The 13,198-nt window shown below is 51.6% G+C and overlaps 1 protein-coding gene across 1 annotated transcript in view; it reads left to right on the forward strand.

Moving 5' to 3' along the window:
* LOC115099805 (probable ATP-dependent DNA helicase HFM1) overlaps window positions 1-13,198 on the forward strand; it is a 451,200-nt gene that overhangs the window by 172,968 nt on the left and 265,034 nt on the right. The gene's annotated exons all lie outside the window — the stretch shown is intronic.

The following is a 13,198-nucleotide window of genomic DNA, read 5'->3' on the forward strand; positions in this document are numbered from 1 at the left end:
GCTTTTGAAAATTGCCCAGCCTCACTATGAGTAAATGTTCCCTAGGGAAGTTTTAGGGCCGTTTGTGGTCTCAATGTGCAAAAACAACAGACTTTGCAGTTCAGATTTTTACAGGGAAACTCTATGGGTAGTTTCCCTTTGAAAATGAGCTTTCAGGTCCATGATGTAATCTTCACAGTGCCTCTTTCCTTATTCAATATAGCATTCAAACAAAAAGTCAACTGAAAACAAACAAGTCTCAAACACATTTTAAGAGCATTTCCCTGTACGTACCAGGATCTGTCCAGACCGCTGGGTTGTGTCTCCCTTCCAGGAGAGGGAATCAGAGAAAAAAAAACCTGAAAAGTCACACCTCTTAACCTGGTGTGCCACCTGCGATCCCTCAGTATTTTCTCTGACTCTCAGCAGAGGGTTGACAGAACCTGCGGTCCTGATTTTTCAATTTCTTTAAATTTAGTTACATCTTTTTTTTTTTTTTCCCAGAGTTCTAAGGCTCTAGATCAGGGGTCGGGAACCCATGGCTCGCGAGCCAGATATGGCTCTTTTGAGGGCTGCATCTGGCTCGCAGACAAGTGTCGCCATACTTCGCGGTTCCCCGCTGACCCAGCTGCTCCCCGGTCCTCCGCCGCCCGGGCTTAAAATGCTGTCAGCCCGGGCGGAACGCGGCAGGACAGCTGGAGTCAGCGGCACCGGCGTGCTCTCTTCTCCTCCCCCCCCCCGCGGCCCGGAAGAGGAAGTGGAGAGCATCGGGTGCCTGCGCGGGAAGAAGAGACCACACTAGCGTGGTCTCTTCTTCCGCGCAGGCACCCGATGCTCACCACTTCCTCTTCCGGGCCGCGGGGGGGAGGAGAAGAGAGCACGCCGACTGGAGTCATCCGGGTGCCTGCGCGGGAGTCATCGGGTGTCAGCCGGGTGCCAGCGCTGGAGTCATCGGGTGCCTGCGCGGGTCTTCCCGCACAGGCACCCGATGCTCTCCACTTCCTCTTCCGGGCCGCGGGAAGAAGAGAGCACGCCGGTGCTCTCTTCTTCCCGCGGCCCGGAAGAGGAAGTGGAGAGCATCGGGTGCCTGCGCGGGAAGAAGACTGCAGCGCGGCTCGGAGGAAAATGAAAATCTTCAACCGCGGCCGATGGGACTCCGCCTTCGCCTCCGCGAGGGCTGAAAATGAAGGAGGTTAGCGTTGGGAGGTGGCTGCTGCTGCCGCGAGTTCCCGGGGGGGGGGGGGGAGAGAGAGAGTGAATGAGCGAGCAAGCATGTGTGTTTGAGATCCTGTGTGTGTGAGTGAGAGATTGCATGTATGTGAATGATTGAGAGCCTGTATATGTGAAAGAGAGTATGTCTGTGATTGAGATCCTGCCTGTGAGAGAGAGAGCATGAATGTAAGTTTACCATTGGGACCCTGTATGTGTAAGTTTGTGATTGAAAACCTGTTTGTTTGAAAGAGTATGTGTGTATGATTGAGATCCTTTGTGTGTGAGAGAGATCATGTGTATGTATGATTAAGAGCCTGTGTGTATAAGTAAGAGAGAGATCATGTGTGTCTGTGTCTGATTGACAGCTGGTTTAGGTGATGGAGCATGTGAGTATGTGATTGAGAGCCTGTGTTTAAATGAGAGAGAGAGACCATGTGTGTCTGTGTGATTGAGAGCTGATTTAGGTGAGGGAGCATGTGAGTATGTGGTTGAGAGCCTGTGTTTAAATGAGAGAGAGAGACCATGTGTGTCTGTGTGTGATTGAGAGCTGATTTAGGTGAGGGAGCATGTGAGTATGTGATTGAGAGCCTGTGTGTAAATGAGAGAAAGAGAGGACATGTTTGTAAGCATGTGAATGAGAGTCTGTGTGTGAGAGAAAAAGACAGCATGTATTTATGTGATTGAAAGCCTGTGTGTGTGTAAGCGTGAAAAGATAGACAGCATGTGTGTAAATGTGTAATTAAGAGCCTATATAAGTGAGAGAGAAAAAACATTTGTATATGTGAGTGACTGAGAGCATGTGTGTATAGGTGTGTCATTGAGAGCCAGTGTGAGAGAGAGCGCTGGTATGTGACTGAGAGAGGAGAAAGTTCCAAGCAAACCACCCCACCTCCTGCTAATTCAGAACAATCTCAGGACACCTGGATATCAAACGTTCCCAGGTATGCAGAGCAAAAAAATTTTTGTATCCTTATTATTTTTCATTACTGGATCTTTGTGTCTGCTATTTTGAAATATTTTGTTGGTATCTGGAAATGTTTTATATGAGTTTTTAATTATTGGATATTCCACTCATCAGCTGTTTCGAAATATGTTCTTTTTGTTAGTACAGTTTTACTGCTGATGATTTTATATTTCTTGATTTGTTTTATAAGGATGTGTGATGTTTCTTTTTTCCTTTGTTACACTGCATACAGAGACTCTGGCTTGTTGCAGTTTCCAATTCAGTTTTTGTCTGCATGCTTCTTGTTATGCGTTTTGGTCTCTTTATTCTATGTTAGGTGAGGGACAGCACGTGATTCAGGTGAGGTTTTCTGCTGGCGTGTAGTTTCTGTGTAGGACTCTATAGCAGCCTGACTTGGTCCGTTTTCCTAATAGGAGATGTATTGGTGTCTTAAGGCCTGGTGTAATATTTTCAGAGACTTATTGTACTTTAAAAGTGTGATCTTACATAAAATGCACACATTTACTTATATTTAGTTTTAAACATATTGTATGGCTCTCATGGAATTACATTTTAAAATATGTGGCGTTTATGGCTCTCTCAGCCAAAAAGGTTCCTGACCCCTGCTCTAGATGATTTAGTTAACACCTTTGGCTACAGCAAGTTGGTTGTATAAAAAAAAAAAAAAAAAGCTCAGTGCGGTTTTATTTTCCCAGGCTTTTCACTCAGCAGCGGTAGAGGTAAGACAGGGGCTGGCAGCTCTAAAAGCCTTGTTCCTGGAGGGCCGTCTATCTCTGGAGGCGGATTAACCGGTGGGCCGGTCCCTCCCCTCGGTGCCCCAAGACTAGTTTCCTCGGGTGCTGCAGCATTCCCAGAGCTCCGGAAGGCCGCGAGTCGGCAGGGTATTTTAAGTTCTTCTTTTTTATTTCCTACCGCGCTGTTTGGAAACCCCCGGGATACCACGAGGGCTATCGTGCTCAGCATTTGGGGAGGTGGGGTTGCGCCTCTCGCGGGATGGGGTTTGAGCCCGCTGCCTCCCCGGGGGTGATTTTAGGCCCGTTTTGCCTCTAGACGCGGAACGGCGATCCAATTTCTCCTCCCAGTCTGAGTCCCATTCGACCGTGCGATCCGGGGCACGCCCCCTCGGGGAGCTCGGCCTCCCCCCCTCCTCCTCCCACTCACCTATCGGATCCCTTAAAGGGCCAGTCAGTTTTTTCTTCAAAATTTATTTTACTTATGCATATGGCTTTTTTTGAGGCGGAAGCTCATCAGCAGGATGAGCAGCCCGCTCCCGCGAAGATTGCGTGGCAGGACACGTCTCTGGATGCCCTTTCGGCCCCTGGGGGGGGGGGGGGTTCCGGATCCTGCTCCCTTGGATTCTTTTCTGGATCCTCTCCTCCAAAACCTAGATGGGGGTGTTGATGAGTCCGCTCCAGTAGAGGGGGACGACCCCTGGGTTTCTCGCTGTTTCGCTGGGAGGAGTTGGATCCCTTGATCCCCTATGTCCTGGAGGAACTGGAAGTGGAGGTACCAGTCCCGAGTTCGGAGCCAGTTAAGGAGAAACCAGTACTCTCGGGGCTGCGTGCCCTGCCCCAAACTTTTCCTTTCCACCCAATGCTTAAGCAGTTGGTCACTCGGGAGTGGGAATCTCCGGACGCAACCCTGCGGGTGGGACGGGCGATGGACAAACTCTACCCTTTACCCGAGGAAGCCTTGGATATCCTCAGGATTCCCAAGGTGGATGCGTTGGTTACTGCGGTGACCAAGCGGACCACCATTCCTGTTACGGGAGCGATGGCTCTTAAGGATTTACAGGATAGGCGGCTAGAAGTCCTCCTCAAGCGCATTTTTGAGGTGTCAGCTCTCTGTGTTAGAGCGGCAGTCTGCAGTAGCCTCATGCAGCGAGCGACCCTTGGGAGGGTCCAGCAAATGCTCACATCACAGGTGTTGCCGCCAGAGGAAGCAGATCAGGCGAATAGGATGGAGTCTGCGGTAGCTTACACAGCGGATGCATTATATGATCTGTTGCAGGCATCTTCACGCAACATGGCCACTGCAGTTTCGGCTAGATGGCTTCTCTGGCTCCGGAACTAGTCCGTGGATGTTTCTTCCAAAACTCAGTTGGGCAATCTTCCTTTTAAGGGAAAATTGTTGTTTGGGGAGGAACTTGACGCCCTTATTAAGTCTGTTGGGGAGAATAAGGTATATAAATTGCCAGAAGACAAGCCTAAGTCTTCCAGGCCCTTTGGGGCAGCGTGTTACCATTTCAGAGGACATCGCAGATTTCGGCAGTCGCGGCTGCACGCTTTTCCCACCTGACAGCAGATTCAGAGGGCTCCGTCTTGGCCTACTTCCTTTCGTGGTCGGAGGCCATTTCGGGAGGGAGGCTCTCAAGGGGCCACCGGAGGTAAGCAGTCCCAATGAAGGTGTTCTGACCCTCTCCCCGGTTCCAGTGGTAAGAGGTCGCCTCTCCCTGTTTCTCGAGGAGTGGGCCAGGATCATGTCAGACCAGTGGGTCCTCAATATCATCGTCCATGGTTACGAGTTGGATTTTGCCCGCCCGTTAAGGGATCTTTTTCTGATTTCTCCCGCCGGCTCTCTGGCCAAGCAAGAGGTAGTCGGGCAAACCCTGAGTCGCTTGAAATCCCTGGGGGCTATTGTTCCGGTCCCTCCAGAGGAGCGCAGGGCCGGCAGATACTCCATCTATTTCATAGACCCGAAGAAGGAGGGATCCTTCCGGCCAATATTGGATCTCAAGGCAGTCAACCGAGCACTTTGGATTCCCCAATTTCACATGGAGACTCTATGGTCAGTCATTGCGGCCATCCACTCAGGAGAATATTTGGCCTCTTTGGACCTGACCGAGGCGTATCTTCACATCGGGATACACGAGCGCCATCAGGGGTTTCTCTGGTTCATGGTCCTGGGGGAGCATTATTAGTTCCAAGCTCTTCCGTTCGGCTTAGCGACAGCGCCTCGGGTCTTCACCAAGGCAATGGTAGTCGTAGCAGCGGCCCTCCGGCGGGAGGGGATCTTGGTTCACTCATTCCTGGACGATTGGCTCATCCAGGCCAAATCAGAGAGCCTCTGTCAGGAAGCAGTGAGCAAGGTTCTACTCCAGCTCCAGTCCCTTGGTTGGGTGGTCAACTTCCTGGGAGCACGCTTCGATACCTCAGTAGGCAAGGTCTTCCTCACTCGGGAGAGGAGGCTCAAGTTAGTGGCGCAGATCCATCGGCTCATGTCCTTACCCCTGCCCATAGTATGGGATTATTTGCAGGTACTTGTTTCCATGGCGTCTTCTCTGGAGGTGGTTCCCTGGGCGTGGGTGCATATGAGACCATTACAACGCACATTGCTTTCTCGGTGGGATCCGAAATCGGAGGAATTTCGCCTGCCTTTGCCACTGATGGAACCAGCCAGGTCCAGTCTCGATTGGTGGTTGATTCCAGCCCATTTGTTACAGGGGATGGACCTGGAGGAGCCGCAGTGGGTAATAGTCATGACGGATGCCAGCCTCACTGGTTGGGGAGCAGTTGGCCAGTCACAATCTGCTCAGGGTCGTTGGACAAGTTATCAGGCGACGTGGTCAATCAATCGATTGGAAACCAGGGCGCTACGCCTTGCGTTACGTGTTTTTCTCCCTCTGGTAGCCCAGTGTGCAGTGCGAGTCTTGTCAGACAATGTGACGACGGTAGCCTACATCAACTGCCAAGGGGGAACCAGGAGCCGGTCGGTGGCCTGGGAGGCCGAAAGGCTCATGACGTGGGCAGAGCAACCTCTAGTCCGGTTGGTAGCCTTGCACATAGCCGGGGTGGACAATGTGCAGGCAGACTTTCTTAGCCGCCAACATCTATATCCCGGTGAGTGGGAATTGTCCAACGCAGCTTTCTGGCTGATCACTCGTTGTTGGGGGTTCCACGCCTCGACCTGATGGCAACTTGGACAAATGCAAAGGCACCCCGGTTTTTCAGTCGTCAGAGAGACCACAAGTTGGAAGGAGTGGATGCTCTTGTTCTTCCTTGGCCTCGTGGCGTACTACTGTATGTGTTTCCGCCTTGGCCAGTAGTGGGCAAGATCGTGCGTCGGATAGAGAACCACGTGGGGTCTGTCAATCTGGTAGCCCCAGAGTGGCCCTGAAGGCCATGGTTTGCGGATCTGATCTTGTTGGTGATCGACGGTCCGGTGCGTCTCACCTACCTTCCGAATCTTCTTCGACAAGGTCCAGTATTTTTAGATCGAGCGGATCGCTTTTGTCTAGCGGCTTGGCTTATGAGAGGAGGCAATTGAGGAAGAGGGGATATTCGGATTCGGTTATTTCTACCCTCTTGCAAGCACGGAAATCGTCCACGTTGTTGGCCTATATTCGTGTTTGGAGAGTTTTCGACTTTTGGTGCCAAAGTTTGAACGTCCCCCCGCGTCTGGCTTCGGTGGCACACATCCTATCCTTCCCGCAGGAGGGACTGAAGAAAGGTCTAGCTTGCAGTTCTCTCCAGGTGCAGGTCGCAGCACTGGGTTGCCTGCAGGGTAAGATTGATGGCTTTTCGCTGGCAGCTCATCCAGATGTGTCCCATTTTTTTGAAGGGGGCCAAGCATTTGCGTCCACCGGTATGACAAATTTGTCCTGCCTGGAGCTTGAATTTAGTTCTTAAGGGCTTATGTGGTCTTCTTTTGAGCCCCTCTGGCGGGCTACGTTGAAGGATTTGACACTCAAGACTGTTTTGTTGGTAGCCATTACCTCCGCATGGCGAATTTCAGAGCTTCAAGCTTTGTCGTGTCAGGATCCATATCTTCGTATTTCGGATTCCGGAGTTTTGCTGCGGACCGTTCCCTCCTTCTTGCCCAAGGTGGTATTGGCTTTTCATGTCAATCAGATGGTAGAGTTACTGGACTTCCCGAATTTGGATCTGTATAAGTTGGATGTGCGCCGAGTTCTCCTTCGCTATCTAGAGGTGACCAATGCTTTTCGATTATCGGATCATTTGTTTGTCTTATTGACTGGTCCTAGACGGGGACACAAGGCATCCAAAGCTACGGTTGTGAGGTGGTTGAAGGAGGCCATTTCCTCCACTTACCTTTGCGCTGGGCGGGGCCATACCAGAAGGCTTGAAAGCGCACTCTACCAGGTCTCAAGCGGCCTCTTGGGCTGATAGCCAGTCGGTCTCGCCGCAGGAGATTTGTAGAGCAGCCACTTGGAAATCCTTGCATGCTTTTGCGAAACATTATCGTGTGGACGTCCGGGATCCGGAGGACGACTGCTTTGGCAGCAGTGTTCTTCGTGCGGGACTCTCCAGATCCCACCCCAATTAGGGCAGCTCTGGTATATCCCAGCAGTCTGGACTGATCCTGGTACATACAGGGAAAGGAAAATTGGTTCTTACCTGCTAATTTTCGTTCCTGTAGTACCAAGGATCAGTCCAGACGCCCACCCTTGGGTTTTTTGGAGAGTCCGTTTTTTCTGTATGTTTTCTTCCTTCTTCTTACTTCGGCAGAGTTCTTTACAGGCATGGGAAGGAATCTTCTTGATTGATATGTTATGTGGCGGTACGGTTTGTTTCTTTTACCACGCGTATTGTTGTAGCCACTGGTTGTTATGTTTGGGGATTTGTTCTCCTTTATTGGTTATTCTGCTTTGATATCGTATATACTGAGGGATCGCAGGTGGCACAGCAGCTTAAGAGGGGTGCCTTTTCAATTTTCTTTTCTCTGACTCCCTCTGCTGGAAGGGAGACACAACCCAGTGGTCTGGACTTATCCTTGGTACTACAGGAACGAAAATTAGCAGATAAGAACCAATTTTCCTTTCTTTTAAACTTTTTATTTAACTTTTTGGCAACCAAATATCCAATCAATAATGTAAAATAGTGACACAAAAACAGATAGAAAACATCATTAGCAACGGGTAAGAGAAAACAACCAATCATTTCTTAGCATTCAGACAGGTTAATCCACACCAGTGGTTAAGTACCTCTACAAGGAGATGAAGATTGAGCAAAGGTGATGTCATGATATATATATATATATATATATATATATATATATATATATATACCCCTGCAGTGACATCAGCCCACCAGTATTCTCAATCTCCAACAGATGGTGGACATGCATCTCCCTACTGGGGATTACTATAAATAAATAAATAAATAGATAGATAGATAGATAGAAGAAGAAGAAGGAAATTAATTCACCTTGCTCTCCTGTGGTGATACCTTATGGTTCCTCCCTCAGTCGAGTGAAGTCATAAGTTAAGTACTATACTAACTTTTTTCAAGCTAAGAAAATGTGTAGCTTGACAACAAGACAATAATATCTTTCCCTGTACGTACCCGGATCGGTCCAGACACCTGGCTTTTGCCTCTGCACCAGCAGATGGAGACAGAGCAAGATTTGACTGGCTCAGCCACATATAGCAGGGTGCCACCCACAGCCTCTCAGTCTTACTCTGTCTCCAGCAGATGGTGCAGGTGCAATAGCCACAGCCTCTGGGATCCCCAGGGAAGAAAGTTTATTGTGTGGTTGTTGTAGGTTAGTTAGTCAGGATTCTGTTTTAAAAAAAAAAAAAAAAAAAGAGAAGAAAGAAGTCAGTCCCTTGTCCTGGGAGCCTCCCAGGGGGGTAGAACGTTCTGAGGGGACCATCCCCCCCTGGTCGAGGCCGCTGCTAAGGGTCGAGGACCCGGCCTCTCTGGTTAGCAGCAGCATCAGGGGTGACACAGAGGAGCCCGGTTCACTCACCCCTACTGGAGCAGGGGTCCAGTACCAGGGACAGCGACGGCAAGTACAGAAAGAAAAAAAAAAGAGCGTTTTTATTTGGGTCTCTGCGCGCTGACTCTCCGCTACTTGGCTCGAGTTATTTCGCTGTGCTTTCCATTTTTAATTTTCAGGGGTCAGTCGGCGGAGGGTGTAGATGCTGCGGGGGTCGGTGCGTGCGCGCTTATCCCGCAACGGAATTTGTTCAAATTGTGTGCCGGGCAGTGAGGGACCGTTTGAGTCCGGTCGGGGGGGGGGGGGCTGGTCTCGGGTGCCGTGTTCGCCGCCGCGCGATGGCCAGAATGCCGCGGGCAGTGCAGAGCCGTTCCCGCTCAGCGCAGGAGCGGCGGCTAATTTAGATTCTTTTCAGGAGTCCACACGGGCTGCTTTGGGGGATGGCCCAATGCCTCTCTCGCTTTCTCCTCAGCAGCGGCCGTCCCGGGGGGGCTCCCTCGGGGGGGCTGCCTCTCTTTTACCAGAGGATAGCCTGGATGAGGCATCCTCTGCGTCGGACTCATCCTTTTCATCGGACTTTGTGCTTTTGCTGCAAAAAGTTCTGAAGCACAAGGTCCTGAGAAAGAAGGCAGGAAAGAAATTGGCTCCTGGGGGACTAGGGCTGCAGCCTAGTCCCGGAAGAAGCGGTCTAGGAATAGGTCCCAGAGGGGCTCGGACCCGCCAAAGGATAAGCGGCCATTACGGTCAGTCCCTCAGGACACGGACACGGAGTCCACGTCTCCGGATGAGACGGATCCGCTCACAAGACCCCTGGGGGGGGGCCGACGAGGCGGATGGAGAGGTGCTGGCTCAGCCTGGTACCAGCAAGGGAACCCCAGCGGTGGAAGGTGACTACCCGAAAGTGATTCGGCTCTTTAAAAAGGATGAGCTGGCTCCGCTCATCCCGTCCATACTTCAGGAGCTCGGCTTAGAGGTTCCACTAGTGGAGTCCGGCCTGGGGCCAAAATGGACCCAGTTTTGTTGGGCCTCAGTGGTCCGACGGTTGCCTTTCCATTCCATTATTCAGCGACGGACATACTGTTCCGGGAATGGGACACTCCTGAATTGGGTCTGAAGGTGAGTAAGGCCATGGATAAACTTTATCCGCTTCCAGAGGACACACAGGAGCTGCTCCGCCTTCCTAGAGTGGACGCAGCGGTGTCGGCCGTGACAAAGAGGTCGACTATTCCAGTCACGGGGGCGACAGCCCTCAAGGACTTACAGGATAGGAAACTTGAGCTCCAACTTAAGAAGGTTTTTGAGGTCTCAGCTCTGGGAGTCCGCACGGCGATATGTAGTAATTTTGCCCTGAGGGCGGGCCTGCGCTGGGCACAGCAGCTCCAGGCCAATGAGGATCTCTCAGTAGAAGAAGCTGCTCAGGCGAATCGTTTGGAGGCGGTGATTGCTTACAGCGCGGATGCCTTGTATGACCTTCTGCGCACGTCGGCCAGATCTATGGTGTCTGTGGTTTCCGCGTGCCGCCTACTATAGCTTCGGAATTGGGCGGTGGATGGTTCGTCTAAGGCTCACCTTGGCTCCTTCCCGTTCAAGGGGAAGTTGTTGTTTGGCAAACAGTTGGATGATCTGATGCAATCTCTCGGAGAAAACAAGGCTTTTAAGTTGCCTGAGGACAGGTCTAGGCCTAGGAGCTCTTTTTCTAATAGGACCCGGTACTGGGGGAACAGGAAGTCTCGTCCAGCGAGGTCCTCGGGATCGTCGTACCGTCCAAGCTTGTCACGGCAGCCGTTGTGCCCTCAGTCCTTTCGTGGCAGACGATTTGGGAAGCAAAGCGGGCCTCCATCGGGAACGGGGGCTAAGACTTCCTAATAAAAGTCGTTTGGTCCATTCCTCGCGGCAGGTTCCTCTCCCGGTGCCCGCTCTTTGTCGAGGAATGGACCAAGATAACATCGGACCAGTGGGTCCTCACCGTGATAAGTCAAGGTTACGCTTTAGATTTTGTAGAGATTCCTACAGACAAATTTCTCGTCTCACCTTGCGAGTACCTGGAAAAGCGAAGGGCGGTGCAGGACACTCTACAGCGCCTAGAGGACTTGGGAGCAATTACCTCCGTGCCTCCCGGGCAACAAAGCAAGGGTCGATACTCCATTTACTTCATAGTACCCAAGAAGGAGGGGACATTCAGACCAATATTGGACTTGAAGAGGGTCAACAGGTGTCTACAGTTTCCACGCTTCAAAATGGAGACGATTCGGTCGGTGGTTGCCTCAGTTCGACCAGGCGAATTCCTGGCCTCTCTGGATCTCATGGAAGAGTACCTCTACATAGGCATTCAGCCATTTTATCAGAGGTTTCTCAGGTTCTGCATTCTGGGCAGACACTATCAATTCAGAGCTCTCCCTTTCGGCCTCGCCACCGCCCCTCGCACGTTTACCAAGGTAATGGTGGTGGTGGCAGCCCAACTCCGGAGAGAGGGGTTCCTGGTGCATCCCTAGTTGGACAATTGGTTGATTTGGGCAAAGTCCGAGCTGCAGTGTCAGAAGGCGGTCACCAGGGTCCTACAGCTCTTGCGTTCTCTCGGATGGGTGGTCAATCTTGCGGCGTCCCACATCGCCGGGGTAGACAATGTTCAGGCGGACTTCCTCAGTCGGCATCATCTAGATCCCGGGGAATGGGAGCTAGTGGAGGATGCGTTTCAACTCATCTGCGAAAGGTGGGGCACGCCTCACATGGACCTGATGGCCACGTTTCAGAACGCAAAAGCCCCACAATTTTACAGCTGACGGAGCGAGAGAGGGGCTGAAGGGGTTGATGCGCTAGTGCCTCCATGGCCCACAAACGTGTTACTGTACGTGTTCCCTCCCTGGCCTCTGATCGGCAAGGTGCTTTGACGCATAGAACTGCATCCGACGGACGTGATCCTGGTGGCGCTGGAATGGCCGCAGCATCTGTGGTTCGCGGATCTCCTCCACTTGGCGGTCGAGTCGCCCCTTCGCTTTCGGGAGTCCACGGCTTCTTCATCAGGGCCCCGTTTGGAGGCAGCGGATCACTTCTGTCTCACGGCATGGCTTTTGAGAGGAAATGCTTGAAGAATAAAGGGTTTTCTGATGTGGTGGTAGCCACGTTGTTAAGGTCTAGGAAACAGTCTACGTCATTAGCCTACGTTCGGGTCTGGTCGGTGTTTGAGGATTGGTGTAGAGATCACAGTGTGGATCCTATGAGAGCTTCAGTGTCCAATGTCCTAGCCTTCCTTCAGGCTGGTTTCTCTAAAGGGCTTTCTTGTAGTACCCTTCGGGTCCAGGTGGCGGTGCTTGGTTGTCTTAGAGGTAAGGTACACGGGGTGTCTTTTGCTCTACATCCAGATGTCGCTTGTTTATTTGGGGGGCTAAGCATTTACGTCCTCCGTTGCGCCACCCGTACCCGTCCTGGAACCTCAATTGGGTGCTTTCGGCCTTATGTTCGTCGCCTTTTGAGCCTATCAAGCGGGCGACGCTAAAGGATCTTACGCTAAAAGTGGTGTTCCTCACCGTGATTACTTCGGCTAGGCGAGTATCGGAATTGCAAGTTCTGTCGTGTAGGGAGCCGTTCTTACGGATCTCGGATTCAGGGGTCTCTTTGTGGACGGTTCCTTCCTTTCTGCCTAAGGTGGTGTCGGCTTTTCACTTGAATCAGTCGATTGAGCTCCCCTCCTTTCCTGAAGGGGAGCGGGCGGATCCTAGGGCGAGAGATTTACGGAAACTGGATGTTCGCAGGGCGTTACTTCAGTATCTTGAGGTTACCAATCCCTTCCGCGTTTCGGACCATCTATTTGTCTTGTGTACTGGTCCCAAGAGAGGAGGGGTGGCTTCCAAAACCACGATCGCTCGCTGGCTCAAGGAGGCCATTGGTTCTGCATACTTGCTACGGGGGCAGCCTGTCCCCGTGGGCCTTCGGGCTCATTCTACACGGTCTCAGGCCGCTTCTTGGGCGGAATCTTCGCAAGTGTCACCTCAGGAAATTTGTAGGGCGGCTACTTGGAAGTCGTTGCATACTTTTGCAAGACGTTACCGCTTAGATGTTCAGGCTGCAGCTTCGGGTGGTTTTGGTGAGGGAGTACTCCGAGCGGGACTCTCTGGTTCCCACCCTAGGTAAGTTGGCTCTGGTACATCCCAGGTTCTGGACTGATCCGGGTATGTACAGGGAAAGGAAAATTAGTTTCTTACCTGATAATTTTCGTTCCTGTAGTACCACGGATCAGTCCAGGGACCCGCCCGTGTCTGTGTGTGTGTGTGTACTCTGAAGTAACGGAGAGTCCGCTCGTGGATTCTTTTCCTTGCTATTTGTTGTTTTGTCGTTCACTCCTTTGGTTCTGGGAGTTAGTTCCAG

The sequence above is a fragment of the Rhinatrema bivittatum genome, chromosome 10 (genome assembly GCF_901001135.1).
Source record: "Rhinatrema bivittatum chromosome 10, aRhiBiv1.1, whole genome shotgun sequence".
NCBI lineage: Eukaryota > Metazoa > Chordata > Amphibia > Gymnophiona > Rhinatrematidae > Rhinatrema > Rhinatrema bivittatum.